The sequence below is a fragment of the Passer domesticus genome, chromosome 2 (genome assembly GCF_036417665.1).
Source record: "Passer domesticus isolate bPasDom1 chromosome 2, bPasDom1.hap1, whole genome shotgun sequence".
Lineage (NCBI taxonomy): Eukaryota > Metazoa > Chordata > Aves > Passeriformes > Passeridae > Passer > Passer domesticus.
In genome coordinates, this window is record NC_087475.1 from 36,043,563 (window position 1) to 36,071,299 (window position 27,737).

At 36.8% G+C, this 27,737-nt stretch overlaps 2 long non-coding RNA genes across 2 annotated transcripts in view; one reads left to right on the forward strand and one right to left on the reverse strand.

Annotated features, from left to right (window-relative positions):
• LOC135293761 (uncharacterized) overlaps positions 1-27,737 on the reverse strand; it is a 98,518-nt gene that overhangs the window by 9,706 nt on the left and 61,075 nt on the right. The window lies entirely within an intron of this gene.
• Positions 7,775-27,737, forward strand: part of LOC135293760 (uncharacterized) — a 43,197-nt gene continuing 23,234 nt past the window's right edge. The window contains exons 1-6 of the long non-coding RNA XR_010355857.1: positions 7,775-8,408; positions 10,841-10,909; positions 12,745-12,872; positions 12,990-13,101; positions 15,438-15,695; positions 17,842-17,912. This is a non-coding gene — a long non-coding RNA (uncharacterized LOC135293760). The remainder of the gene's footprint in view (positions 8,409-10,840; positions 10,910-12,744; positions 12,873-12,989; positions 13,102-15,437; positions 15,696-17,841; positions 17,913-27,737) is intronic.

Below are 27,737 nucleotides of genomic sequence, written 5' to 3' on the forward strand. Positions count from 1 at the left end.
ATTTCCATTTTGTATCCACTGCCAGGAGTTACTGCCAGGGAGCAGCTGCAGTGCTGCCCTGCAGGGACAGGGCAGCCAGGATACAGGAGCTGGAGGCAATAGGGAGCAGACAGGGCCAGTGAGATCATCAATCATAGAACACTTCATCTTGGAAGGGACCTTCAAAGGTCATCTAGTCCAACCCCTCTGCAATCAACAGGGACATCTTCAATTAGATCAGTTTGCTCAGAGTCCTTTCTGACTTGGCCTTGAATATTTTCAGGGATGGGGTATCTATAAGCTCTCTGGGCAAGCTGTTCCAGTGTTTTACCATCCTCATTGTAAAAAGGTTTGTCCTTAAATCCAGTGTAAGTCAACCTTCTTTCAGTTTAACCAATAATCCTTTTTCTATCACAAAAGGCCTTGCTGTAACATTGTAGAAACATGTAGAAAGTGGTTGTACAACCTATCATTGCTTTTGGTATCAGCCACATGCCACTCACCACAGTGAGGAGCTGAATTCAAGCTGGCACACCCATGGTGGTGTTGAAGGGAAAATGTTCTGCCAGCAAGTCAGGTGTGTGCAGCTTCCATGTGCACGAACAGCATATGCTCTAGGGGCCCTTCCTTGCTCCAGGCAAGGAAGACCAGAGCTGGGAGTGTCAGTCAAACTGAGTTGTGAGGGCATTCACCCTGTCAGGGGTTTCTGACCCCTGCCATGTAGCTTCATGAAGATTATGGTTGAACAAATAATTGAACGTACTTCCCTTATAGCTTCAAAATTCCCTTATACCTAAAAACTCCAACAGATGATCTGATAATAAAAGAGGAGTACACAATGAATAAAAAACCAGCAGATGGTCAACTGGATTAAAAATTTGGACCAACAAGGCTAAGTATTTGAAACTAGGTGATAAACATCTCCATTGACGAAGTAAAAGTTCAGTAAAGAAACAAAACTAATTGGTTACAGTAATTTATTATAAAGGGGGTACATTGATGATGAATGTTATCAAAATGGAATGTTTCAGATAAGTCTGCATAGGATATTCCCAACAGGTTAAATATAAATTCTTTATCGTGACTCTCCATTTAGTAGACAAGATCTTTCACTAGTGCATTTGAAGAGGGTCATTTAAAATCAGTAAATGTATGTTTGGAAAGGCTAAATGAGAACATGATCTATTGTCTTTTTTTCCCATTGTGTGTATTCAGGAAACTGATCCAGATAAAGATATCTAGACAATATAGTAACAGATACAATTGCTATTTACAGCTAGTAAATAGCAATTGTATCTGTTACATCACTTCAGAGTGTCTGAACTGAAGATTCTTGAATTAGTCATGTTTTTTCACGTCTTTCATGAGATTTTAAAAATGTTTTAAAAAATTTTATGTGTTTGCAAAGACTATATGAATATCTACTGTTTATGAAATGCATTTATAACAACTTCTTTAAAAAGCTTTTTCAAGTTCAAAATTTTCTCTGAAATCGTATTTTGTATGAAGACCAACCATGATTAAGAATTCTCTATGATGTTGAACACTTGTGGAGAAACAAATGAAACATTTTATGCACTTTTCTCTGTGCTTTCAGCTCGTCAAAAGTAAAGAATTTGCAGATGGTTTTGAAGAAGGTGGGAGGGAAGGAATCATTTATCTCATTTAGGAATAAAATTGTGCCATAATGGTGAAATTTCAATGATGGATTTTGTTTTGAAATACAACAGAAATAAATATTATTCAGTGTATGAGAACCCCTAGGTTTCAGGAAATTTGATGTGAGGCAGTTTGAAATCAACAGCCAAGATAAAGAGCTACTGCCTGGGAATGAAATAGATATTTATTGCAATGCTTGTCCTGGGGGAGATTAAGGTGCTGTAACCACAAAAGCAGAAGCATATCACTCAGTGGCACTACATATAATTTGTTTACACAGAATATGGGATAATGACTTCTGTGCTCAGATCCCAGTTCTGCGATGTCTTCTTCCTTGGCACTAGCACATTACACATTTATGCTAACACAAGTTCCCAGTTTCTCTTTGGCTTTGGTGCAGCTCAGACACCACAGTGGACCTGAGGAAAGAGATTCACACCAACCAAATCCTGCCTGGCAGCCCCAGCCTCTGACTGTAACTGCACAGACTGATAGAATGTCAGACACTCAGGTACCAGGTGACTCCTGAGAGGCAGATGTTTTCATGCTTTACTGATGTTTAGAAACAGATTGGCAGAATAGCTGCAAAAGGCTTTGGTACTTATGTAGCCATGAGCTGATGTCTGCAATTTTCCCCATCACCATCACCAATCACAATTCACTACCTGTGTCACCATCACCTTCCAGTCTCCCAACCCAAACCAGTTTGAGATACCAAGCAGCTGATAGCTTATCTGCTTCCTTATTCCTTTCCTGCACATGCCTAAACCACTAGAGCAGGACAGATCAGCCTAGCCCATGTCACATTTAGCAGTGCTCTTGGAGGGACATCCCTATGACCTTTATCTGTGCATCTCTGTTTCTGTGAGCGGACAAGTACAGACTAACCAGTGCGGGCTGGGCAGCTGTGCTCAAGGTACCACCTACCTGAGCTATGCTTTCAGATAGGCTTTATCTTCCAAAGTTAAATATGCCTGTCATCAACACACCTTTTTCTCCTGAAGAAAGAATTCTGTATCAGTTATATGCATAATTTAGAAAGTTATTTAAAGAAAAGAAAAACCCTGGTCTCTTATAAAAAGCATTACAGTCTAGCAGGTGGTCTAAATCTGCCTAGCAATTCTCCTGGCTCTATTTTTGCATTTCCTTTGAAATTGATTCAGACAAATAAGATCACATTTAGGTACTTTGTGAATTTTTGTTTTGGGTGATGTATTATGAGAAAAGGATAAATGGCTTTCAAGTTTCAGACATAGGAAGAAACATTCTGATTTGCAGCATAGTAGTCTTTATATCTGCCAGATTTTATGAGAATTTTTTGTGAAAATAGTTGCAACTGCAGCCAGCCTGATACTTCATAATAAAACAAGAAGATTGATTTCAGTGATCTGAAAACAGAGGGGTAATTATATTCTCATTTTCGTGTTCATGATGTGCACAATTCTCCTATCAAACTTTAATGGTTGTTACAAGTGCAAAAACATATGCAAGAACATAGAGAAAACACCACAAAGCTGTTAGCTTTGAAACTCATTGTCAGATAGCAAATATTATAGCTATAAATCTTGACTTTCATAGTCAGCTAGAGCTGCAGGCTAGACTAGAGAAAAAGACAGGCATGGAACTGTAGCTGTGCATTAAAAGCAACACACTGTACACTGCTGAAATATGTATTGTGATTAAATTAATATTGAACAGTGAATTTTATAGCCTTTTCTGATTTTCTTTTCCCCAGGCAAAAATCAACCCTTTTCTAACTGCAGTAACCTTCACAATTCATTTTCTGTAGCGTCAAAAGAGGTGTATTAAACACTCTGAGAAAAAACACACTCTGATATGGTGGCAGCAGGGTGCATATAGTTTCATAACAACACTAAAAGCTCATCTTTCCTACTCTCTCTTTCCAGGAGTTGCTGTGGGAAGGGTGACACAGAAGTGAGAGTGCAATCCCTGCGGTCTGTTTTCAGAGAGTTGTGAAAAAAGACCATGTGGGGGAGTGCAGGGTATACTGAGTAACATCTGTTCCTAAATGGAGGCAATAACATCCAACCTGCATAGCACAAACAGAAACATGTCAAGTTAAATAGGGTATCAGCAGGACTCTAGGTACAGCATGTGGAAGTCATGAAAATAAGCAAGTGGATCACTAACATTTGTGACACCAGTCAGTTGCATCAACAGGCTGGTGCATTCCCGTTGACATGTCCATTTGTTAAAAACACAGGGAAATGTGGAATACCAACCATTTGAGAAAATGCAGAAAAGAAGCATGTGAAGTTGTGATTTACAGTATGTGTTTATAAGAAGGCTGGAGGGCAGGTAAAGTGTTGTCTCTTGGGTTTTGACCCAATCCAAATTTTAAGGGTAAACCTGGACAGTTAAAAACCATGAAAATAAGAGTGCAAACTTTACAATTAGAGAGCTGGACTGGAATTTGAAGAGGTAGTCAGAGAGAAACCCTTTGGGCATGCCATTGCCCATATTAGTGCTCCATGTGAAATCCTCCCTGTAGGAAACCTCTCAAACACATCTTCTGCTTCAGCCTTTAATTGTAAGTTTTCATTTCCCCAAACCAAGTTGTTCTAGAAGAAAGAAAAAAAAAAGAAAAAAGTGTCTTCCTGGAGACACTACAGAGACATGTAACATGTTGGATAATTAAATCCTTTTTACAGTAGAAAAACAGACAGCAAGGACACAAAAAAGGAAATTTACCAGTTCTTTTAAGACAGGATAACACTGCCTTCTATCAGAAATTAGATGAGGGTTTGGAAGCTAGTTTTATACTTCTCTGCAGGGGGAAATAGTTTTATACTGCTTTTCCACCAAGTACATTAAACATAAGTCTGGCAGCTTCATCTAGTTTTTCAGTCGTTCTTCACTCAGTGCTACACACTGAGCAAAATTTGATTCACTCTACTCTGGTAGAGTGGCTTTTAGTGGGTTGCCATGAAAAACAGCATGGCATTTTAACCTAACAGCACGAAAGCAAATACAGTCATGCATCTCCAGTGGAAACAATATAAAATAGGAAGTAGATAATATTACCAATGCTATATCCATGATACTGCCAGCATCCTGTGCCATTAACCAAGTGCTTGTAAACATTACAAAATAGAGAACCCTAACCCACAGATTTTGCATTTTTAAGGGTTGATTTTGTGGAGCCCCTGTGCCTGGCAGCAAAATCTACAATGCCCAAACTATTAGATGCCAGCTTGTTTTGATTTGCCCTTTGGTTTACAGCTGGGTATCGTTAAGTGGGTGTAGACTATTGGGTTTATTACTTTGGCTCCTTATTTATTAGCTTTGTTTGTTTACATGCAAAGGAAATAAACAATTCTCTGTTTGGCTGTCAGTAAATCTTTGGGCTGGAGTGTAAGGTGTGACAGTCCTTAGTCTGAATTAATTAAGAGACAAGACCTGATCAGAGAGTGGCCATAGAAGAAGGGGAATCAGCTGCTGTTAAGAGACTGCCTATGAGAGTAAGCCTGTTAATGAGGAATGTTTTTCTGTGTATAAGAGGAGTGAAAAGCAGGTAGGGAAAAGCAAACTAGCCAAAACATGTTTTTAAAAATTTTTTGTAAAACAAACTCCGTGCTTTATTGTGAGGAAGGAAACTGGGAGAAGCATTGAAGCATTTAAGCGTTGAAGCTAGTGTAAAATGTCTGATCTTATTTTGAAATATTTTATACTTTTAAATTTCTTAAATTTCAAGAAGACACAAAAGTCATCTTGAAACTATTTTTGTTCTGAAAAATACAGGAATTCTTTTGACTAAATGCAGGGAGTAACTTTCTTTGGGTTTGAGGATAAAAATAGGAGAGACAGTAAAAAGAAAAAAGACATATGGAAGTGACATATCTTGGAATAAATCCAGAAGGGTCAAAGTAAAAATTAACCTATATTTGCAAAGTTTTTCTAAGAGGTAACACACTATCTCACAAGTGTAAATTTCCATCTGCCTGGAAGGACTAGATTGTATTCTGGGTTGAGGGTTGATTAGATAGGAGCGCAGGTGGTGAGCTTCAGTAGCAAGGATGAACACTGGAAGGAACAGGGAAACACATGTAATAAATAAGTGGCTTAAGGACTGGTGCTATCAGCACAATATTGCTTTTTTTGTTCATGGGACAATTTTTATGGCAACACACCTGCTAGAATCAGATGGGCTTCATCTATCTAGCAAGGGCAAAAGGATTCTAGCCTATGAGTTGGCAGGGGCTTTGAATAAGGTTTGAAGGAGGAAAGGGATGAAACCAGGCTTTCCAGAGAGGAGTCTGAGAGAGGAGCCTGAGGGTTGTAAGCCAGAGTTAGGGCTGAAATCAGCAGTCCAGCTGAAGAGCACATATGCGAGTAACAAAATGAGAGGAGCTGGAAGTCACTGTACAGAAGGAAAGCTGTGACATTTTCATCAACATGGAAATGGGGTAGGATGACTTGCATGACTGGAGTGCTGCAATGGATGGCTACAAGCTTGTCAGAAGAGACACATGAGGGAGAAGAAGTGGAGGGACACACTCCTCTATGTGGCGTAAGTTCTAAATTCTGTAGCGTCAGGGAGTCTCTTGATGCTACAGAACTTGAAGTCAATGATAAGGCTGAATGCCTATGAGTACATACGTGGGGGAAGGCTACAAAAGCAAGCATCCTGCTGGAAGTCTGTCATAGACCACCCAACTAGAATGAAGAGGTGGATAAATAAGAAGCTGGAGGACATTTCAAGACTATCTTGGTCTTGTGGGCGACTTCAACCTGACAGCTATCTTCTTGGAGCTCAACACATTGAAGAAGAGGCAATCTAAGAAGTTCCTTGCTGTGTGGAGGACAACTTCTTGTTAGAGCTGGTGAGTGAGATGACCAGTGCTGGGGCTCTGCTAGATCTGTTTTTTACAGATACAGAAGGACTGGTTGAAGATTTGGTATTTGGAGGCTGTCTGGACCACAGTGGGCATGAATTTATTGAGTTCTCAATATGTGATGAAACAAGGAGGAGCATCAACAAAATTTCATAGTGGAACTCTGGAAGGAAGACTTTGGCCTCTTCCAGATGCTGACTTGGAGAGTACCTGTGGAAGCAGCCCATAGAAACAAAGGGATCTGGAAAGAATGGACAAACTTCCAGAAAGAATTCTTGAAGGCACAGGATCAGACTGTCCCTATGTGCTAAAAGATGATCTGGCAGGGAAATGACTGGCCTGGACTGGCAGGGAGCTTTTGAGGAAACTCAGGGGGCGAAAAGGGTCTATCAGCTTTGGAAAGAGGGAAAGGCAACCCAGGAAAAGTTTAAGGGTGTTGCTAGGTCATGGAGAAGGAAAATTAGAGTGGCAAAAGCTCAATTAGAACTTAACCTGGCCACTTCTGTGAAGGATAATAAAAATGTTTTTATAAATGCGTTAATAGCAAAAGAAGGGACAAGGAAAACTCCAACCTCCATTCTTTATTGGACTTGGCAGGGAATATAGTTAACAAAAATGAGGAAAAGGCAAAGGTACTTAACACCTTGTTTACCTCTGTTTTCAACAATATGACCGGTTGTCCGAAGGACGGCTGTCCTCCTGGGCAGGTAGGTGGGCACAGGGAGCAGAATAGCCCCCCTGTAATCCAGATGGAAGCAGTCAAAGACTTGCTGAGCCACTAAGATGCCCACAAATCTATGGAACCAGATGGGATCCATCCTAGGGGGATGAGGGAGCTGGCAGATGATCAGTCCTAGCTAACTGCATAGGGCCCAGATGATTGCAAGTTGGACAATAAGAGGGGCAGAAAGAGGATTCAGGAAATTCCAGGCCTGTCAGCCTGACCTTGGTGCCCAGTAAGATTATGGAACAGATCATCTTGAGTGTCATCACACAGGCCAGGGGATCAGATGCAGCCAGCATAGATTTAGGAGGGGCCAGCCCTGCCTGGACCACCCGATCTCCTTTTATGCCTGGATGAACCCACCTGGTGGATGAAGCAAAGGCTCTGGATGTGTCTGTTTGGATTTCAGCAAGGCCTTTGACACTGTCTCCCACAGCACACTCCTGGAAAATCTGGAAGCCCATGGCTTGGACAGGAGCACTCTTTGCTGGGTTAAGAACTGGCTGGATGGCCAGGCCCAGAGGGTGGTGCCACGTCCAGTTTGTGGGGAGTCACTAACAATGTTCCCCAGGGATCAGTGTTGGGCCCAGTCTTGTTTAGTATCTTTATTGATGATCTGGATGAGGGGATTGAGTCCACCACCAGCAAATCTGCAGATGATACCAAGCTGGAAAAAAGTGTTGATCTGCTGGAGGGTAGGAGGGCTCTGCAGAGGGACCTGGACAAGCTAAATTGATGGACCAAATCCAACTTCTTAAACCAACAATAAGAGGTTTAAGAAGATCAAGTTCCAGGTCCCTCATCTTGGTCAACCCCCTGCAGCTCTACAGGTTGGGGACAGAGTGGCTGAACAGTGTCCAGATAGAAAGGGATGTGTGGGTACTGATTGACAGCAGCTGAACATGGGCACACATCAGCATGCCCAGGTGGCCATGTAGGCCAGTGGCATCCTGGTCTGTATCAGGAATACTGTGGCCAGCAGGACTAGGAAAGTTATTCTTCTTCTGTAGCTGGCACTGGTAAGGCCACACCTTGAGTGCTGTGACCAGTTCTGAGACAGTCTATTTAGGAAGGATGCTTGGAGCATATCCAGAGAAGGCAAACTAAGTTGGTGAAATGTCTGGAACACAAGTCCTGTGAGGAGCAGCTGAGGGAGCTGGGATTGTTCAGACTGGAGACAGGAGGCTCAGGTGAGGCCTTATTGCTCTTTACAAGCCCCTGAAAGGAGGTTGTAGCCAGGTGACAGTCAGGTTCTTCTCCCATGCAGCCAGGACAGGACAAGAATACACAGTTTCAAGATGCATCAGGGAAAGTTTAGGCTGGACATTAGGAAGAATTTCTTCACAGAAAAGGGAATTGGGCTCTGAAATGGTCTGCCTAGGGAGGTGGTGGAGTCCCTGGAAATGTTTAAGAAAAGACTAGAAGTGCACTTAGTGCCATGGTCTAAGTGACTTGGTGGTGTTAGGTCATAAGTTGGACTTGTTGATCTCAAAGATCTTTTCCAATCTAGTTCATTCTGTGATTCTGTAAACACAATTATTCTTCCACTGCTCATGATATACACAGCAACCTTAAACCTTATTCTGAAAAGAGAATAGAAAGTGGTTCACAGTCAGTGCCAGGCCTTCAAAAAAATAGAGGATTAAAGTCTAAAGTCTGTTGGCAAGGTTCACTCAAAACAAGTGGAGTAGGCTCCATCTTGTATAGTTTTCAACTTCCACAGCATAGATAGCTACATCTGAATGAGCCAGGTTCACCTCACCTTATAGACAGTGCAGAGAGATGGTTAGGTGAACTGTTAAAAAAAACATTTCTTCCTCCCCAGTTCCTTACAGAATTAATGGTCAGGTGTAGACATTTGCATTAGACATATGTATTCTGTTTAATGTGACATTTCTGAGTTTTCTCAAAGCACTGTCAGTCTTGTCTGTGCCCTAGCCAGCATCACAAGTATCCACAGTCCTTCACTTCTGTGGTGAGGGGCTACTGAGCCTTTCTGGACAGCAGAGGTGGAGGCACATTACTGGATTAGGCTGAGCACACTGGCATGAAGCTTACCCAGTTGACCCTGGTAGACTCAGAATAGAGCAAAATTTTTAGCAAAGAGTAGTACCTCTTTAAATATTTTTTAAATTTGCTACTGATTATAACCAGAACTCATTCTTAAGGAGACTCCAAGCTCCAACTGGTTTAGAGGTGATTAGGCCTTGTGTTTTGCATATTTTCAATAAGCATTGTCATTCTGATCCCAGCATGAGTCTCATATTAAGTTTGCTTAAGGAGTAAAAAAAAAATTAACACCTCCAATGTTTGCACTAACCCCCCTCCATCTTCAAGTGATGTGACAGCAGTACATTTCTCAAGTTTAGTCACTGGCCTGGCAACAACACTGTGATATGGATGACAAATTTTCATATCTGTATAACAAGAATACTCTTTCATCAATAAATCTTTTGGGTTCAATAGCAGGATAAATTAATTTTGTTGATGATCTTTATAACTGGATATGATTTGGAAGTGGAAGCTGGTCTCTGGAATTCCTCTGGCTTCATCTCCAAAGAGTTTTTACTATTATACTTGTTAGTTTTCCTTCTAGCTCTTATTTTTTTCCCATTCTGTGTAGAACTATATTAAAGAATGCTGTAAGAAAACCCCACAGGTTAGGAAAAATAAAATAATTCTTTGGAAGGGACAGGGATGGCAAGGATTCTTTAAACTTTCCTGAAGAATGGAGAGTTAGTACAAGCTCATGACAAAACTCTTGGCAGCATGGTCATGTATTGTAGCTGATGGGAAGAGAGCAAAGGAAACTGCTGCTGTAGAAAAGAATAGGCTGAACACAGCAGCAGCACAACAATTTTGCTGCTGATAATGATGTAGATAATGTGTTACAATAAAGAAGAATGAAGGACACAGGAGAACAAAAGGCTGACTGACAAATAGTATACAGTCTCTTTATCAGGGACCAGTAAGGTGAAAGCACAGATCTTCGACTGAAGCTTTCAAGAGCTTTTAGGAAAAGCTTTTCAAGGCATTATTATTGTCAGAAAGGCAAATGACAGCTTCATTTGTTGTCCTATATGCTAAGATGCCTCTAAATGCAAAATGTCTTTTTTTGTCTACTGGGAAGTGAAACATCTGATTTGTGAGATACATGTCTTGTTTTTATAAATTACATTGTGAAATTAATTAATTACAAAAGTCATGGGACTTCTACATAAATTAATACTGTACAGAATTTATGACAATTCACTAGTTGAGCTTTGATTTTTATGATAATACCAACTATATTAAATGTAGCTATGGTTAAATTATGGCGATGATGATAATATTAAATATTCCTGTACTGTAGCAGCTACTGAGGAGAAATTAACAGTACTCTAGCTGAAGCTAGGGCATCTGTTTTGACAGATGTGGTCATTGATCAGGTTTCATAGTTGCATTAGCTGTTCCTTTGCCTTACTATCCTTGTAAGTAAATATTTTGTATAGTTTTCTAAACTAAATCTCCCTTGCTGCAAATCAGGCACATTACATAATTGAAATACAATAATTACCCACCTCTTTTCATACTAATACAATAAAATTTGAAAATGGAGTAAAATTATTGTTTTAAATTTCAGATTAAGAAGCTTGAATGAACAGAGGTTTATATTGAGAAGTTATTGAAAATTAAAGTCAGAGCACAACATGTAAGAGCTTTTTCTTTTCTAATTCTTTTTAAAGGGAAAGTGACTATATATGTGGGATTGTCACTCAAAGAGAAACAGGAGAGCATGGTGTTATGTGAAAAAGAGGCATGTTATTTTTTTTCCGTAAAAGGCAAGTTTTACTAGTTGATGCCAGAAGCTCATCTTCTAAATCATATTATCAATTCAGCTGCAAAATGCTTGATTGTAAAAATTTCAGTAACAAATCACAGAATTATCACACTAAAAATTGGGCTTGACACAGCCTATCCAAGATAATTCCTAATTCAATGTGGAAGAAAAAAAAATCCTTCAATACTACACAAAAATAATTTTAAAAATCAGGAGAAGGATTGACTTGTAACAAACACAATGGTGTGGTAAAATATGGGAGAGCAGGGAAAATGAGTAATTTTTTAATCCATGTTGATGAATCAGGTATGGTTAGAACACTGATGAGCAATATGTTGATCCTTTTTTTGAACATTTCATGGACAGATCTGACAATTGATCAGGTTTCATAGCCTCAGTAGATATTTCTTTGGCTTACTGTCCTTATAAACAGATACTGGGTACAATCTTCTAAACTTTATCAACCTTGTTGAAAATTAGACAGATTGCTGAGATATATTAATGGTCCATCTATTTTTACAATAATTTAATAAGTACCTGGAGATATCTATTACATTTCCTTACAATTTCTCTAAGAAAATCCAATCCACTTTGAAATATTTTTTACTGGGTTAAGTTTTCAAAACCTTGGTTTTCTGTTGTTCTTTCAATTTATTTCAAATTGTTGGCATCCTTCTTAGTGTGATATCTAAAGTGGACACTTTTTTCCAGCTTTGGCCTACCTTGCATAGAGCAATGCAAAATAATTGCCTTCCATAAGATAACAATGACATATAATTATTGGGTTTTATACTTAGCAAAATGGCCATTGACTTTTTTTTTTTTGAATCATCTATGGTTTGCCTGCTGCCTGTTAGAATATTCTCTGCCTTCCTTGTTTTTCCGTCTTATTTATAAAAGCTTTCCTAAGTTTGTGTCCCTTACTCTTATTTTTTTCAGTCCTTTGTTTTTCTGTGTTATATCTCTATATGAGTAGAAATTTTCTGTGGGATTTGGTCTGTCAGGGACAGGTTGCTTATCAATCTTAGATTCTGTAGCACTAATGACATTTAATTTTCCTTCTTTTCTTTGTATTGAAATAGTTTGTTCATTTGACTTAATAGTGACATTTGTCAAAACAAAGAATTTGTGAAAAACTAAAGCTTTTTCTGAACTTTTTCTTTCCCTGCCTGGGATATATTCTAGCAATTCTCTATGCTGAAATTTAAATTTGTTTGAACATTTTTATCGTTCCACCGCTCACAATTGTTCCCCACCTTAAAATCACAGTCTATTGTTTTGTGATCAATTTTATCCATTGTGGTTTTCTACATTGTGAGTTAATGCCTTCCTATTCAAAATGTACTGTAAAAAAGCTGCTCTTAATCTTTGCTTCCATCTTTTTCAAACCTATTTTTTTCAAATACATACTTCTGTGTATTTCTTTCAAAAACATGGTAGTAAAATTGTCCATTGCATTTTTTGCTTCACCGGGCAATTTACAAAGAGTTCATTACAGCCACGATTTTCATTATTTTTTTATTACATTTCTATACCAAGCTTATTTTATTTTATTTAATTTTCAACAACATGCTTTTAGCAGATATTTCTGGCAATTCTTTAGAAACATCAAAAAACCTGAGACTATAAAGGTTGTTCAAATGCTGAAACAAGAAAAATGCATATGGTAAAGTCATCTCTGTAACCTTCTTCATTCTTCTTTTAAGTAAAACTTTATTTCAGGCATTCACAAACAATCCTGGACCTTGTCCCCAGAAGATCCAGAAACAACCAAAGCAGAAACCAGAGACAGCTGTGCAAACCTATTTCTCTTAGCTATATTTATCAGTGAAGGGTATGTACCATGTGTATAAAACACTTCAAAGCAAGAAATGCTCTTTTGTATTGAAAAGGGTGCAGAGCAGATCACTAATCAAAACAATCCAAGCATTCAAAGGTTGTCTCTTTTCAGTAATCATTGCCTGTTGCAGTTCAGGAAAAATAGTCTTTGGAGACAGCAAGAGAGAGTTCCGAAGCTTCAGCTCCTGACCATCTTTCTATGTTAACAGAACATCTCCGGAAAGGTAAGAACATAATTCTTAGATCAGCTCTTCTTTGAGAATGGTGAAGGATTTAAGTTCTTTTGTATTTTTTTGTTGTTGTTTGTTTGGGACTGGTGGTTCTGGTTTTGTTTTTGGATTTTTTGAGAAATCTTACGCTCATTTCTAATCCTCTTGCAACACTTTTTGTGAAGGAGCACATCCCCATTTTCAGTGGCATACAACATCACCACTAGTGAACTTTGATGTTTATGGCATTCATGACACCTGCTTCCTTGCTTTAATATTATTAATTCTAAAATAGACAGTCTTTTCTCTTTGTAGAAACAGCCACATTTTGTCAGCCCAAGGATTCATCTGGTACCGATATCTTTGCTCTAACAGTGGCAAGCAGCATATGCTGCTTGAATAAAATGTAAAAATAAACAAAGTCTACTAAATATGTTTCTTTTAAATGCCTTACTGACTTTGGGTTGGGCAATCAACAGTTTAGGAATTCCTGCGGACTATTGCTAATTGCATTCGACAGTATGTATATTTATCTATGTCATCTATCTCTATCTCTCTGTATCTATATCTATCTCTATCTATATAATCTATATCTATATCTATATCTATATCTATATCTATCTATATCTATATCTATGTCTATATCTATATCTACATCTATATCTACGTATAATCTATCTATAATCTATCTATATCTATCTATACCATCATCTATATAATCTATACCTATATCTATCTATCTATCTATCTATCTATCTATCTATCTATCTATCTATCTAATCTTTCCTGCCAGTCTGTGAATTCCAGTGCAATCGTGTGAAATAGTGTGAAAATTGGAGGATCATTCACTGAGGTGCTTTACCACATGTATTGTGATATCACTTAGGCATTAAGTGTACCATGTAAATGGCTCTTTTCTTGGTTCCTGTATAATACAACAAACAAACATGTACGCAAGAAAACCTCAGCTATTTCACAACCAGAAAATAGTAATCAATGGGCATGGCCAATAAATAAAAAAAAAGATTAAAGATAATTTTTTTTTCATTTTAGCAGTGTATATATACACATATACATATATATACATATATATATACATATATATATACATATATATATTAAGAAATAGCTTTATAACTGACATAAACTTTTAGAGTTTCAGCCTAGAAATTATTGTAAAGCTAAAAAGTTATAGGATGCATGTAACTAAACTTGAGAATCTTCAGGGAACAATTCCTTGAGGTTCTGAGCGCAGCCTGTGAAGTAAATATTTTAAAAATAATGAAGCACCCTAATACTGTAGAGATGTGAGAATGCAAACCCTTTGCTTCCAGTGCACCTTCTCCTGCCAAACCGATTTAGCTTTATATTGCAACCTACAAGGTCCTCTGGAAAAAGGTATAGAAATCCCCTAAGAAAATGACAAAAAAGAACAACGAATTCAACTGGAATTAATAGAAACTGATAATTAAACAGCTATGGCAGATTCTTCAAGAGCCTGTGTATTTTTTAGCTGGTGCTGAGCATTCTTGACTCCCATTACAGACATGCAGTTCCTAATGAGCTTACACCCCATTTTAAATACTTTGCTCTGGAAGTGTTCATCACTAGATAATCTCATTCTTGTAATGACTGCCAATACAGCCATTATGCTAATGAGACAGCTAGAAATGAAAGGAGATAAAAGGAAAAAAATTATAGCTAAAATCCAAAGCAGTTTTAACATTTCTAGTTTTACTTTAATTATGTTCTTCCAAAGAATTATGACTGTATTAGGAAGAAAGGAGAGTAAATATTGCAGATTAAAGAAGAAAATTCTTTCGTTCTCATGCGAGCTCTCATTTATATTTTCATACTGAATACTGAACTTAAGTAGGGCTTCATCCTCAAATATCTCCCTGAGAGACATATTTTGACTTCAGAGTGCTTCGGTAAACTAGATCCCACTATGATGGTTAATAGGGAAAATAAAATGCAAAAGCTAAGAGAAACCTTAGAAGTTGAACTGTCAGAAGTGTACAAGAAACAGGAAATAATAGAGTGAAATATAGTTCAAATTATTTGCTTGAAAGATTAAATGATGAAACAGATTAAAATAGTGAGATATGATTCAACACAGATAAAAGTGAAAAGATTAGGTTGGTTCTAAGATGTGTACCTGGCCTGTTTTTATGGTTAAATACTTTAGAAAAGACCTTCATGAATCCTTTGGACACTATTAGAGCACAAAGTCTATTCAACCTTGAAACTAGATTGGGAGAACCACTGGTAGTTTTTATTTTATTGCACAAAGAAGATATTATAGTGACTTTAGAGTAATATTACATTAATTAGACTTTCTTTGTTAAGAGGAATGTTCTTATCCAACATAATTAAGATTACTAGATGCTGCTTCACTTCCTGCAATAGCCTGTATCACCTCAAGAAGAGTGAGGCAGAGGGAGTTTGAAGCACACTTTGACCTCGTTCTGACAACTGGTTCTAGATGTCAAGTCTGACTTGGGAAGGTCTCTGCCTTTAAGAAAGATTTTGCCCTGAAGAAGGTTCACTCCAGAAGCTGATTCTTGCTCATTAACTTCCCTTCCAGCAACTTTTCAAGACTCAAAACTGTATGTTGACTTCTAACTTTTTTTTTTACTTTAATGACAGCCTTCCAGGTGGTGATGCCTAGTCCTGAGTCATATTCCCATGATGTTTTTCATTCCATTACTTCAACCATTTCCAACATCCTAGCCTGTCACATTCAGAAAAGTTGGAAAGCTTTAGAATATCTCTCAAGAGTAATTCGTTGTCATGATGACTGCACAAAGCCATAGAAGTAAAATACTGCTAATAAATAAAACCTGCAAACAGCATGAAAATTGATAGAATAAACATTGACAAGTAGGAAGACCTTAAACAATGCAGCATTAAGTTATACTAGGTGAGCTTAAATGGGAAGTGAGAGGCAGTTGGCATATTACAGAGCTCCCCAGTGAATCAGTTTTGATTTCTCTCTCATGTTACTATCCTGAATGAGGTAAAGGTGGCACCAGGACAGTGATAAATGTGGGGGAAAGGAAAAAAACCAAAAACCAAAACAAACAAACAAACAAACAAACAAACAAACAAAAAACAGAAAAAGAAAATAGGAAAAGAAAATTATCTTGAAAAACTTGGCAAAACACCAGAAAACTATGTCAATGCTATCCAAAGGTAAAACTGAAATATTTGAAACTAATGTTAGAAGATGCAGTCTTTGTTATCATTGTGAATTTCATCAAAATCTGGTTGTTTTCCATAAACAGGTTAAGATAATGATGTACAGAATATATGTCAATAGTATTACATAAGTTTTACAGGAGAAAATCCATAATTCTTGTGAGTCTCACCAGTATGAGAATTAGGGTAGCTAATAAGAGAAAAGAGACGGTTTTTTGGAGTATAAAAGCTTGTTAGCAAGGAAATAATCTGATTTTCTCATCTGTATGAGATAACACAGGAAATAAAACCCTTAAATTGCAGCAATAAACTGTTGTAGACTAGGAGGAGATAAGAAAAAGAAAAACAAATCCAAAAACAACACAGAACTTTTTTAGCAATAAATACATTGAACTGCTCTTCTCAGGGGTAATCAGACTCTCTACTATTGGAGGTCTTCAAAAACTGGTTAGATAAATATCATCTAAATGTTATGTAGTCATTGAGCATAACTGTAGCAAAATTGCATTTCATAGTTAATGCTGCAGACCTTTTGGTCCTTAGTTTATTTTTAGATATACTTTTAGCTAGTGATAGTAGTTGGAAAAAATACATAAAAATATGTATTGTTAATTGAATTATGTATTTCAAGTAATAGAATACAGTTTCTGTAGTAAGAAATGTAAAACTAATACCTGAAACAAGGAAAAAATCTCACCTGACAACAGCTGTTGAAACTCAGGAAAGTTCTAGCTTCTTACATTTACACTCTTTTATTCTGTCCAGTAGACAAAAACTTGAACTAAATATGATCTGAGCAGGATCTGGACAAAATTTAATCCAAATTTGAATTCCCACATTTAAGGTGAAAAAGATGATAAGGAACAGTGGGGCAAAAATATATGAATTAGGATGTGCAACAGGGGAAATAAATCAAATTTAATGACAGATTATTTCTGTGCAAGCAAGAGAAAACCTAACAATGCTGGCAAACTAAAGCAGTGAACAGACATGAAATAAGATTGCTCTGATTTGGGCACCAAGCAGAGAGAAGTAAAAGTCTATATTTTCATGCCAAAGAATTTAATTTGATCCAAGTCACAGAACAGTTTTTAACCTTTTTTGCAGAAACAAATTCTTCAGCATGGAAATGCCAGTGAAGACTGAACAAATGTGTCTCCTGATGTTACACAGTCTTCAGCCCCCTCTTAGTCCACCCCCACAATCCTTCATTTGGGAGAAATTCGAGGCAACCCCTCCTACTGTCCTTTCTCTTCCAATCATCGAGAAACAGATTCCCAGAGAGATATTAAGCAGTCTCAAGATACTGAGTTAATTTAGTTTGTTTATTGTTGTGGGTTGGTTTTTTTTTTCCTACACTGAGAATGCACTTGTTTTCAGTAAAGAAATTCCCTTCCCGCACCACCTCCGGTTTTCTTTAAGTGAGGCCATTTGTTTTCAGTAATGTGAATTTTCTTCCCTCCTGTAAACATGTTCAGTTTTTGCAGCTAGAGTACAAACAGCAAATGCTCACCAGAATCGCTCACCTCTACTTTTTCTCTCCTTCCCCCATAGCCCCAGCTCAGCTCCTTCAACAAGCCCAGCAGCAGCATGCATATGTTACACATTAAAAACAGCCAGAGAAGGTAATGTTCATCTGTATGCTACCTGCACTGACAGGAACTGCAGATTCAGAAAAATGATGTTTGTTTTCCTCAGCTTGAAATTTTCTGAATTTCTCAACAGATGATAATACTTTGAAAAGTTGCCTGGTTGAACTTATTAATTTTTTTCTCATGCTTTCCAACAATTATTGCTAGTGTGCAACTAGGAGAAATTCTCCTCCAAAAGGAAATAATATTTTCTATGTCTTATGTTCATGTATACTTTATGTTTCTTATTTAAACAAAATTGGCACAATTCACCAATTCTGAACAAGAAACACCCTTCTTTTAGCAACAGATAATGAACAACGCACATATTGTCTAATCAAGGTACCAGAAACCACGACCTCCTGACAGAAATATGTAACCTTTATTCTGTGTTTGAGTGCTATATTCCTGTGGTGCTCAATAACCTTTGTCTTACAAAAAGACTGCATATGTGCTCTTTATGCAAAAGCTTTTCTTTGTATTTTTAAAATTGGCAGCAGTGGGAGTTTTGCTTTTGCAGGATCTGGTTTAAGGAATACAATAACTAGGCTCTCAGAATGGAGCAGGACTGGAGAAACAAATATGAATATATACAGAAATTCAAAAGTCATCTGCATTGCCCATATTCTTCTATAGAAGTGCAATGAGAGTTTTATTGCTCCCTTTAGTGGAACTAATGTCATTCATTTTGCAATGCTGCTTCTGACTATTTGATGTCTGAAAACATCCATCCACAGCTGGGGGAATATTGAGCAGAAAAAAACATTGAAGATGAGATGTTGGATGTCTTCTCTATAGCACAGACTATATCTGAATAGTGCTTTGTGCTCATACTATTCAATATTGCCTTTCTTAAACAACAATGGAAAATTGTTTCTTCTTTGCATAACTTTTCTATTTGGTTTTGAATGAGCCAGGAGACAGCCAGTTGTGCAAACATCAGTATCACTGATAGCATCACTTGTCTCCAAGATCAGCTCAGTAATGTGATTTCTCACTGGCTGCAGTGACTGGTACAACAAGACTTTAGTAAATAATTGTAGGAGCAGAAGTCCAGAGGTCAATTTATTCTGAAAAATCTATCTATATTTGATTGCAAATTGCATATTTGTCTATATAAGTGATAAAAATTTGCTGCAAATTCACTAAATCCAAGTTGTTGGATTAATTGTGTTAAATTTAAACTTTTTTCTCCTCAAATGTGTTGGTTTTACTTCCAGTATGTTTCCTCTTTTTTTCTCAAGACACTGAGCCAGGTGAGATCCTCATTATCTGATTTAGTTTTGTCTTCATGTAATAGCTTATGTTCATCCTTGAAACTATGATCTATCTTCTTGAAAGCCTGCTGGCTGCATGATCACTATACTACAGTTTTCCATATGATTTTGCAGGATGTTACTCTGGTATTCCCCACCTGCACACCCTAAACCTCGTCATTCAACTAATTTCTTTTTCACCCAGTCTATCATCTGCTGAACTGAACATCCCAGGCTGGGAATGGCAAGTGGGGTGATGTACTCACTTATGCTGGGAAAAGCCTACTTTAAACATGTTAAAACTTGAAAACTATGTCAGCATTTATCACATGCACTTTTAAAGTCCTTTTGAAAGTTAAATCCTAGCAGGCACATTCTTCACCAAGTAGGTTATATTAGAAGTTCAGGACAGAACAGATGATTTGGGGGTGGGGACACCACAGTCCCGACACTGGTTCCCACCATTTCTTTAAAAATAGTTCTTCCTAAGACTTTGCAACTATTCTGTTTCCCTCTTACTGTAACCTAAACTGTTCTGTTATGAAAGAAATTTAACTTAAAAGAGAGGGAGTTTATTGTTTCAGCAATCTGTCTCTTCTATCCTCTCAAGTAAATCCTTCAGGTGTTCGAAGCTCCTAATGACCTTCCTGGCTTATATTACCCTACAGAAATAGCGCTTCGTGAAAACACCAGGTAAATTACTTTTCACACCATACAAACTTTTAAGGTGTATTAAAGTTGATAGGATAACATGGGCTAACTGACTGTGAAGAAACAAATTTATTTCACTAAGTACTGTCAATGTTCAATTGCTATATGCTATGATTTATATGCTGGTAAGAGTCAAGGTTGAGCATGAAGTTGTGTCAAGATACCAAAAGTTTGTATGAACAAAAAAATCTATGGGGGAGCAAAACTGGAAATTTCTCCTGTGTTTTTCAAGTACTTCATGACCCCAAGTTCAGTAATCTTTTCAAATCCTTTAGAAAGGGCAATTTCTCCACTGTTATAATGATGTAAGTTATTAAAATTTAATTTCCCAATTAACCTTCTTGAAAAACATGATTCAATCCTGAACTGTATCAAATGAGTGCAAGACATGCAACATATTTTAGCATTAATTTTTCTTTTTTCTGTATCAGTTGTATTTTTAGTTAATCAGGAAAACCATTCACTATAAATGATGAATGGATCCTCCCTGATGTTTGTGTGCATGTGTTTGTGTGTGTTTATGTTCCATCATTAGCATAATATTCCATGTGGTGACAAAATCATATAATGATACCTTTAAAGATGTTCAAAACTGCAGAGTAGTAGTTCATTGGGAAGTACAGACAAGCAGCTTCTGAGAAGTATGTGATGTTGAGGACTAAAAGTAAGGTTTATCAGGAAGAAATGGGAAACACTTCTGAGACTGTTTACAAGATCTCTTTTTAGTGGCTTATTTAGCTCTTCTTTTCTTGAAGGTACTGGGAGCCTGAAGGATTTGAGTGAGCCTGTTGCTATTCTCCAAGTCTGCTTATATATATATCCTGAGCTGTTAAATAACCAGCTCCTGCAGCTCCTATGTTCTATGCAAACAGCAGCTTACTTCCCATAGCACTTCAATTTCTGTATGCAGCTGGGTTATACTGCACCTCCCAGAAAATGTGCTTGTGATTATTTTCTTTTTAAGATTATTGCACCTCCACCAGCCCTTTGCACATATTTTTTCACTCATTACTCAAGCACTAGCAGAACCTAAAAAAATTCGAGAATTCAATCTATTCTGCAAGTTTCAGTTAAATGTCTCTCTAGGTATCTGGTAAGTGCCTGTCTGTATGTAGGCTCAGTAGTGGTGTGTCTTTGCATCTCATTCTGAAGCTGGGCCTTGGGGCATTCCTTAATGCATGGTTTCTGACACAGAGAAGAGAGAGGTAACAGGTATCCTAACAGTAATTTTATAGGCAGGTGAAAAATAATGTCTGCAGCTAGGCCTAGTTTGTATTTATCAGATGCTTGGTAGAAAAACAGATGCCAGCACAGGAGAGGTGCTCAGATCTCCTTGAAAGGTTTACCCTTTTTTGTGAAGAGTTAAGAGGAGTTAACAATCACTATCAGTGAAGGAAAACAAGCCTTACTTAGCTCTTTACAAAAACAGTTTGCAAGCATCTGCCGTCAGTGTTGTTGTCTCCCGATGTTGATCAGACATAGACAGGTCTTTTGTAGCCTTCAATGAGCTGCCCAAAACTCAAATATGAGTGGGATTATAGACACTGTCTGCAGCATTTTATTTTGGATTGGCACCTCCCCACTCTCCCTGAAGCAACTTTAAATGCCTTCCTGAAACTTCTAACTGTCTCTGTATACTGTGTGGAGATTACAGGTATCTAAATTTGGCCTTTGAGAACAGGGTCTTGAAAGGTAGTTTTCACAGCAACTGTTTTCTTCTATAGCTCAGAGTCTCTGTCACTTGCTCTCTCATCAGCCCTGTTTGGTGGAGAAGGAAGAGATAGTACTATATGTTTGCCTATAAAAATGAAGCATCCAACTCAATGATTTGACAGTGTCTTATTACAAATAAAGGTTTCAAATTTTTAGTGGCTGAAGCTCTTGAACTCCACTTCTTTTGCTGTATCTATCAAGAGATTGCTTCCTGGCTGAACATAGGGCACAGGGAACTGTACTTGTAGATTTACTTTGTAAATCGGCTATTTATTTCCTGTCTTTATTATCTGATTTCATGCTATGCAAAGACTCCTTCTCTTGCTGAGACAGTTTTTAATAAAAGTTGGTAACTGATGCCTAGAATTACATTAATACTGATAAAGGAGCAGCATTTCCTGCTCCTTCAAGAGGATCTTCAAAAAAAGCAGGGGAGCAGGGGAGGCTGCCATGATAATTCATTGTTTTACTTCCTGTAGTAGCTACTTTCAAATAACTAAATATTGCATAGGTACTCCAAAACTAAGGAAAGTATTCTCTCAGATTAAATACTCTTGTGAAAGTCAGCTGGTGTAGTAGTGCAGCAGTTCAGGATAATATTTCCCATGAATAGGGACCATAGTGATATACTCCTTGGAAGTATGCACAATGGAAAAAAAAAATCTTTGGCAACTGTGAAAGCACATTTCTGGAATTTGGCATAATCTAGTTAGACTATAGCTATCTCTTTCTTGACTAAAGGCTGGTGCTATTCATTTGATGTTGAGACAAATCAGAAACCCTGCTGAGAACTTTAATAAGATACCTAACAAGGGAAATTCTCCACATTAGGCAGCCTGGCTAGCTGACAGTCACTGCTGTGCTATTTCAAGATGCTTTAATATGCCTCAAGTTAATATAATAGGCCTCTAGGTTGCAGGTTTTTTTAAATCTTTATGGAGATATTAGATGCATATACATATGTGCACATAAACACATTTATGTCTGTATTCCACAAGATGAAATAGTACAGCTGGATGAAGTTATATCACCAGGTGAAATTTTTGACCATAGTAACAATCTTCCATTTCAACCTATAAAAATTAATATTGTGTTTCAGACACAGAAATACAGCATTTAAATGCTGCTGTTAAATGCTGAGGATTTAATTGAAAATATGACTAGAAGTGAATTTCTTTAGGCTGAAACTCAATCAACTTGAAAATTAACAAAGAAAAAGGGAATGAGCTTGCAGTGTTGTTTTAAATTTGAATTTATTATAGTGTTTCACACTTTTTAAATATAAATTAATGATTTTAAAATTAGCAGTAGCTTTGAAAAAAGAGACACTCTTGCAGTTTAAAAATGTAATGACTTTTTTTCAGGTTATTTTCAATTAAATTTGGTTGAGTCTAAAATTAAGGACAAGCAGCTTCTATTGAATGACTAAAAATTATTAACTTTTTTTTTAATTAACTGAAGCATTTCCAACAATTGAAAAGAAAAGGTTGTTTTTGTTTTGTAAACACACATTTGTTACAAAGTTATACTTGGAAGGGTTGGAGTAATTTCTTCCATTCATCTTGGGATAGAAATATGAGAAGGATTATGATATATGAAACATTTCTGCTTTAGGGGACTTTGATAGGAAGGACTGTGCAATGTAAAAAGTAAAGGAGAACAAACAGAAATAGTTTGTCTCAATATCCAGTTAAAACATGCAAGAAATTTTGGAATACATTGCTTAATGAGGGGGAGGTGCTGAAGCAGCTTGGTGACAAGTGTTCAAATAGAAATCTCACCTGATTTTCTATGCTTTCTCTGAAGAGATTAATCTGATATTTGTCTGGCCGGATGATTCATATATCTTTCTACCCACCAAGGCTTGACCCTCAGACCTTTGTTGCAGGCTCCATACTTGCCAAGTCCTCCCATAGGATTTATCTGTGTTAGTTTGCTAGCAAACCTTTGCATAAAGTTGTTTACCAGATATTTAAAATAAACATGGGCACAATTGCTTTGGCTGTCATACAGTACCTTCTGGACTTACCTTCCTGTAATGTCATTGCTTACTTGAAGGAGCCCTGAAAATTTTCCCCTTATAAGAGGACTGTTGTTTAAAAAACTAATTTATTTATTCTCTAGTTGAATTCTCGAGTTGGATTCTTGTAATTTTACCTATTAAACCAGCTCTTGTTATTTAAAACAAAATGCTGCTGGACATGGTTACATTTTTTCTATCTTTAATATAAATAAGGGAAGCAGTTATAAATAGTTGATGAGAATCTGTGTATGCACAGTGATTTTTAATTGCTGAGAAGTTTCTACTACATTCAGCTTGCAGCTGGCTGTATTGTTATTGTGTTGGTCACATTATAGTTGGCTAACTTATTTTTTGCCTTCCCAGCTATATTTTCAGCTTTGGATTATGCTTTAATAAGCCCAGATGGATTTCAGCCTAAGTATTGCATTTAAATATAAAATACAGATTAAACTCATTAAAAATATTGCTTCAGCCCCAATGTTGGTAGTTACATTTATTGAGAGATGTTCCTGTAAATAGGTGAAATGATTTATATTGGGTTTGGAAAAATTGTGTTTACATACAAAATACAATTTTCTATAATCACACTGTCAAATTTCATAATGAGGGTTTTGTTCATCTCAGAAGAGGTTCTGGGTTTATGCTCACATATCCATACTAGAAATGTGCTGAGTATGAAGAACTGCTTAACTTAAAATGCTATTATGCAGCAGGCAATGTTCAAAGCAGATTTGTATACTTTGGTGTTATATTATGGAACCTTTATTCCAGTTTGAGCATACCTCTGACAATTAATCAGACAGTCTGTAGCCAAGCTCTGAAAGTATTGGTAACATAGCAGAGCCTAACCCTACAGAAATCAGCAGCAGGTCAGTGCATGGATCCCTTCCTGCTCAAAGGAATAGACAGTACCATATGTTTACATATAAAAATGAAACATTCAACTCAGTTATTTGACATTATCTTACTGCAAGTTACTAACTGCCTGCCACACCCTGTGCTCACACATCCTGCTTGGTGCATTGCTTGTGTGCCTTCATGAGACTCCAGCCAGGCTATGATTTCATTCTCTGCTTTGATCAACACAAGCCCTACCCTGGCACTCACAGTGAGGATGCTGCTGCCTACTTGTGGTAGTGGGAGCTTTTGTGAAGTTAAAAGAGGATTGCAGGGATCAGTCAAAGGCCCTCAGACAGTTAATTTTTTTATTGAATAGGAAAACAAAACTTTATACAAATTTTTCTCCAAAACACAGAAAAAGGACTAGTGCTTCAGAGTCCTAGTAACTGTGGGTGTTTCTCAACAGAAACTGTCAATTTATTGTTATTGTTAGCAGATGGTCCAATACCAACAAATTTTAATAATTATTTTTCTATTAAATAGTACTACACAGCTGAAAAATAGTACATATGGCAGATTAAAAAGGCACAGAACACAGAACACTAGTAGTCTTGCTCCCAGGATGTAAATGTTTCATAGTCTTTCCTTTAAAAAGTAAGACTAATCAGCTGTAGTAGTACGTAAGAGACTGGAAATAGCATATAAGTAAACTGAAAGCAGTATATGATACATATTTGCCAAATCCATCTTGCTGTACCAATATGATATTTTCTTTGATAAGATATGTCAGTTTTTCAATAAAGGTCTTACATTTCTGGTTAAACTAAAGAAGATAATGGAATGGTCTAAGAAATGTAGGGTGCACAAAAAGCTAGTATAAGTATTATGATTAACACTGTTTTGGAAGGAATTTAGTAATGATAAAATTTAGAAGTTTTCACAGAAACCAATGCTGTTTAATATTTTCATTTCTGACCATTACAGAGGGACTATCAGTGTTCTGCTATTTTTTATTACATCAAAAAGGTAGGATATATTATCAATACATGGATAATATAAATGTCTTAAAATGACTAAATGAGACTAAATAACCTTTTTGTCAACCACAGTGATATACAGAAATCATGTTAATGACTACTGGTGTAAGCAATATTTTGGGCTAAATAATGGAGGAAGAGGAAAATCAAAGGGTAGAATTGAGGCATGAATGACAGTCAGACATCAGTGTAATGTGGCTGTGAAAATCACAATCCTAAGATTTACCAGTTGCAATAGTTCTCTAGAAAGAGGAAGATGTAGTGCCATTGCAATATTCAAATGAAAACACAGGAATTCAGCTAACCCAGCTCTAAGAAATCCACCAAAGTTTATCTGCAATAACCTTGGAAAATATTACTCAGATGACCAGGAATAGGAGATCCTATATTCTATAAATCTAAAGTACATAGCTTCCTTGGTCAAGCAAAACAAAGGTTAATATCTGTGTTTAAATCCAAGAACCAAGCATCAGGAGAGGAAAGCATTTTTTAAAGGATGACATTGATAAAAGAAAAGTGACTATGAATTGTTAAGGAACTGACTCGGAACTGAAGTGTCAAGCTTCAAATTATGTTTAAAAAAATTCTGAAAAAATCTTCCAATAGGAAATGGCAAGGCAAAGAATTAAACTGGTTTTGAATTGTCCTCCATTAATTCAGGAAATGGGCCATATGCATCAGATGCTGGTGGTATCTTTATGGCTGACCAAGGAAATCAGAGTTGTGAAACATTTTTTTGGTTTTGAAGAGTTTTATGTCATGCAGATTGTAAGTCCTGGATGGCTCATATTAGTAGGACAAAAAAAGTGTTTTAACATGAATAAAACCATAATGATACTAATGAGGTTTTGACTAGTATTTCCTACAGATTTCAGTGAATCCACACCAAAATCCAGTAGCTCAAGGATGTATATGGCATACATTTTTTCAGGAGCCACTTCCAAGAACTAAAATTTCTCCAAGGTTTCTCTATCAAAATATTAGACAGATATGGTGAAATAATTATCTTAAAGTGACATAAATTGATTATTCACATTTTAAACATGTATTCTCAATATTACTGAGGAGATTTAAGAATCATTAGTTTCACTAAAATTCAAATTATTAAAGATAATTATTAATTTGTCTTTATCTGAGACAAGTAATTTAGCCATCAGAGTCTGCTTGATTCTTTCTTTTCTTTGTACAGATTTTCATTCTTCCCTATAGAGAGCTGAGGCTTTTTATCTCCTTTTCCTTTACCCATTTCTCAGCCTCAACAGTTTTAAAAAGTGTTCTTTACATTTTTGCAGCTATGTCCACTCCATATTGAAACACACTTCATTTTTTTCTCATGCTTAGAAAAGGATGAATAATCCAATAATGAAAGGAATCCTTCCCAAGTATTTTCTCCTGACAAGGACAATGAATTTTCAAATATGGAAAACAAGAGAAATCTTCCTATCACTATATCAATACACATTCATCATCCTTATATTGGAATGAAAGAAAATTTTCTTTCAAGACCAATGATTCCTCAAATAAAAATAATTTTATCTTTGGAAAGATGAAAGCTGTCTCTCCTTTTAAAAAATATATTAGGAATCTCATTGTTAAGCATTATGTAGTTTGGTCAGATTCTGAAAACATAAAGATAGAAAATCAAATATAATGAACCATGAGAACAAATACAACAATGTGCTACATTAACACAAAGATTTTCTTCATGCACAAGAGGTGCTAACAATCATGCAGGCTTGCCTACTTTGATCCAAATTATGTGAGCACTTATCCATAGATTGATTTTTAACCATGAGAAAGTGAGATGAATTACAAAGCACCCAAAAACGCCCTCCTGAGCATTAGAAAAAGGAAAGGATGTTCTGCAGCTCAGTGCCCAAAAGGCATAACGTAGCAAATGAACCAGGTGTGACAGTTGATATTCCCTCCCTGAGACCTAACCAACACATCTGCAACACTTCAGACCTACACTTGAAAATGAATCAAATGTGGAGTTTAATGAAAACAATACCTAACTTCAATTAGTTACGGCGGAAGGTCACTAATTTTCACTTGGCTAACTCCCAAACTCCAAAATTTTAAAGGAAATGTTATCTCTCCCTTCATCTCAACAAAGATTTCAAAAACAGAACCATATAAGTATCGTTTCAGAATGAAAATGTTACCTTTCTATAAAATAGAGCATTATACTAAAGAGCACATACATGGATCTTGCTGCTGGTAATACATTGGTCAAGAG